Here is a 4,204-nt window from a genome sequence, read left to right as displayed (position 1 = left end):
TTTTTTTTTTAAGATCTTCCTTGTAGCGGTCCTGTGAAACAGAGCAGTATTTGCCTCATTTTACAGACAGGGAACTGAGGCACAACAGATGATCTGTCCATGGCACTTCAGCGTAGCTCAGCTGTGTTCAGAAATGAAACCAGTTTTGAGCCCTTGTGCCTATGGAGGTTGAAAGCTTAAGCAAGAGGGCTGGGTCAGCATGATTTCTTACAGGAAACTGCCTCAAAGGGTTGCCCTGTACATGGGAGCAGCCAGGGAAAACAGCTACGGGCCTTTCTGTGTGTGCTCAGTGAGCAAACACCTTGCTGCAAGAAATAAGCCCACAAACGCTGTTGCTCCTTTCTGCTCTCTTCAGAGGACTCTTTGCCTATTTACCCTCGCATGGAAACAACAGCTGAAAGACTGAGTGGGAGGCCAGAAGCACTTGACTCAGTTGCGGCAATTCTCCAATTCAGCAGCTAGGTTTTCTCCCTGAGGCACTGTAATGTGATAGAAAGGAAGCATCTGAAAGCATTTCTTCATCATCGTCCAGATTGCAGCCTGTCGCTGCTGCAGAGGTGACACACCTCCCCTCCGCCACTTGCGGCTCTCTGGGTCGCTGGAGGGAGCATGGCGAGTGCCAGCGCTTCTTCCTCTCCACCCTGAAATCGCCTTGTTTCAGACTTTTTAACTCTGCCAACACCAGGACGTGACTAACGCACCCGGTGCCGCGCTGCGTTGGCAGCCCTGGAATTTCAGAGCCAGGCCGAGCCGAGTGTGGCTAGCCCCGTGTGTCATGTTCTTCCCACAGCCACTTGGATGCCACCTCCAAGAGAACAGAGATGGGGAGATGCAGTCTGCACCAAGCCTTTGCAAGTCTTGCTTTGGTGCCAGCCGGCACAGGGAAGGAGCAGTGTTTAATAACAACCACGGCACAGGCATTTATTTACTCTTCCATCTCCAGACAGCAAAGCCCCATCGCCTCAGGCTGAACTGTAGCTGGGCCTGAGAAATGGAAAACACTCTCTTCTGTCGTCTATCCCTTAAGCTATCCTCTTTTCTTTGCAAAACTCATTTTCAACCAGTTCCCACTTCTTATCCAAAAAGCTGAAAGGTAGTTTGGTTGACCAGGGAGCTTTCGGTAAATCAGGCTGGTTTGTGTTAGAGAATACTTCACTTCTCTCTCCTCAGCCCAGAAAAAAAAAAAAAAGGCTTTCAACAATTTCATTGCAAAAATGATGCTTTCTTTATAATATTGCCCCATGGACGAAACAAGATGTAAAGAGAAGATAAGGCGAAGGCATCGGAATTTTATTCCCCGAGACCTGAGCACCCAAAGTTGCATAACAAGAGCCTCTTACAGTTTGTCACAAGCAAAACACCGCTGGGAGGTTTATCAAAAACTATCGCATGAGATGGGCTATTTAGGGACTGAAATTACACAGGAAGGATAGGCAAGAGAGATGTATGGGACAAGCAGTTACAATTAATGCTAAATATAAGGTGTCATATCTTTATCTAATGCACAACCTGCGCTGCCTTGCAAAGGAAAGTGAAGCAATTAGGCCCAAGTAAGCAGAATATACGTGGGAGGTGTTTGAAGGCAGAAGATTTAAAACACTGTAATGGGGTTGGGGAGGGTTACAGCGAGAGGTAATATTTCCTGATAGGTTAGTTTATATCCTTTGGAAAATGTTTTGGAACCAGACCAGAAAATTCAGCTAGACCTTAACCGTGACTGGGCTGGGACGACACCCAAACAAAGGTCGAAAGAGATGAGGCCCAACCCTGCCCGTGCACACGCAGCCCCCTCCGGCAAGTAATCCCCAGGAAAAATAAATAAATCAAAGGTCTACTACTGTAGCTCTCCTTGGATTTGCAGCTGCCTCAGCTCAATTCGAAAGCAGGCTTCCCCTTTCTTCTTTCTCTCGAGCCAGTGTTAAGGTCAGAGAGGAAAACCTGAGCTGAAACAGCAATGAACTTCATCTAGAGTGGAAACTGGAATTCACTCCTCGGCCCCAGCCAGGCACAGGAATTTCCACCCACCCTCCTTTCTGTGTTTCTGCTTCTGCAGTCCCGAAGGGTTGGGTTACCTGGGGGATGGAGAGGGCAGTTTGTTTGCACAGCTCTTTTTGCCAGTCTTTTAGGTGAGGCTGTCAGCCAGCGGGTCAGGGAATATCAAAAGAAACTGGATCGTCAGACTTTGTAAAAGCTCCATACACAAAACACGCCTGGTTGGAACGTATAGCTGGGAGAACAGGTGGGTTGGGGCGGGGAGGTGGGAGGGCGGGGGAGCACACACGCATTGGGAAAGGGTCTCTCTCAGCTTTTGTACAGCTTCATGCCCCTGTTTCTCATATCAACACACAGGCAACACTTTGTCTTTTATTGTGAGAGAAGGGGGCTAGACATCTCATCACAGCAAACCAAAAATCTGCTGCTTTCACTTGGATGTGGGAAACATTCACTTGCTTTTAGATATAAAACTAAACGTACATTTGTGAACCTACTGTCACTTTCATGTGGGAGCCTGAGCTGAGCACAAAAGATTACATTGTGCAGCTACAATTGAATAGAGCATATAGGATTAAAGAGATTTTATTTAGCCACACATGAAATAGCAGAGCTGATGGCAGCCTCTGGTACAGCAGGAAAGAAAACAAAGCCAAGTAGTTCAGTGAGCACTGGCGCTAACAGAGCTGCATCCCCTGTGTACTCATGTATCGTGGCTGATTGACTGGGGTGTCTAAGATGGCATAAACTGCATTTGAAGCTTTTCATACAGTTCAGGAACTTATTAGTCGTTCCACTTTTATGGAATCTTTGAAGTCTAATAAGGCATGAGCCCTTGTTGCAACTTTCCCTGCCAGGGGACTGTGATAGGGTCTCTTTTTGCTATCAGGCTATTTATTTTCACAAAACCTGTAGGGATGTAATTATGCTTCAGCCAAACTTGTTTGAAATCAGCCAGTGGGTTCAAAAGTTATTAGAGATGGCCAGACAAGAGACAGATGGAGACACCATGGCCACGCAAGCCTCGTTTCCATAGGAAATCAAGCTAAAAGGACATACGCTGAAATTATTTTTTAGAGGTGATATGATAGGCAGAGGAGAAGATTTCTGCAAAGTGCAATTTCAAATTTTAAGTGAATTTCATGCCAGGAAGAGCTATTGATGGCAGTCTGGAATACTAAAATTCTCTCTTCCCTCTAAAGGAGAGGAACAGCAGGGAAGAGCTACAGTGCCCCACCTCACGCATGGATTTTTTCTTTAAACTAACTCACCCTGGGCGCAGGTGATTGCTTATAGAGAGGATACAAAGAGCAGCTCCAACAGCTCTGTTCCTACAGTTTGTGCATTTTGCTTATGTGAGCAATTAGGGCTAATCACATATGAAAAGTGCTGCAAATGCCTCCGAATGTTTGTATTTCACCACTGCCTTGCCTTTATCCCCATTTCCTCGCTCATCTCTGCCAGCTCTGTCCCAGGGCTGCAAGGGGGAAGAGCTGCTTTTAATCCCTTGTGCGTGCACTGCAAACTACAATGGGGCCTGAATCTTGATGAGGGCCCCTAGCTACTATCACACACCACGCAAAAAGCATCATTTAACGTAACAGCCCCCAGTCTCTCAGTCTCTCAGCTGGGACACGTGCGTGCGTGAAGCCGGGGGTATTTATTCACGCTCCCAGCCACAGCAGTGCAGTTTTATTTCCAGCTCTGACACCAGCCTGCTGGGCAGCCTCGGGCGAATCGCTCTGTCATCTTCCTGTCTGTAAACAGGGCACCCACCTCCTGCTTTTTGGCTGTTTTTTTTGGGTGTCGCTGAGCTGTTTTTGCTGCTCTTTTGGTGGGTTTGAAAAGCCCCAGCTAGCAGCCAGCTGAGGCAGACAGACCCTGACTTGCGGCCACCGTCACGCTCTGCCTGCGTCCCCTTATTCCCTGTGAATGCAGTCACCACCTTCAAAAGGAAAGAGGAAGGAGAAAAATACGAATCTTTTAAACAGATTTTTGCACTCGCATGCCTCCACACTGTAGAGATATGCCAGCAGCCTGACTCTCCTCGCTTGAGGCAGTCAGGCCCCCCTGACCCTACCGTGCCAGGGTACGACCACCTCTGTCCCCCTGGGGCTTGGGCCACAAGTGTGACGGAGGGGACAGCCATGTCCCCAGCCAGCCTGAGGAGCGTGAGGGGCTGGCGCGGGGCGGTGCGGCTGCTCCACCTGTC

Source organism: Anas platyrhynchos, chromosome 1 (genome assembly GCF_047663525.1).
Source record: "Anas platyrhynchos isolate ZD024472 breed Pekin duck chromosome 1, IASCAAS_PekinDuck_T2T, whole genome shotgun sequence".
NCBI lineage: Eukaryota > Metazoa > Chordata > Aves > Anseriformes > Anatidae > Anas > Anas platyrhynchos.
The sequence above is the reverse complement of the archived record's forward strand: the minus strand, read 5'-3'. Positions refer to the sequence as shown.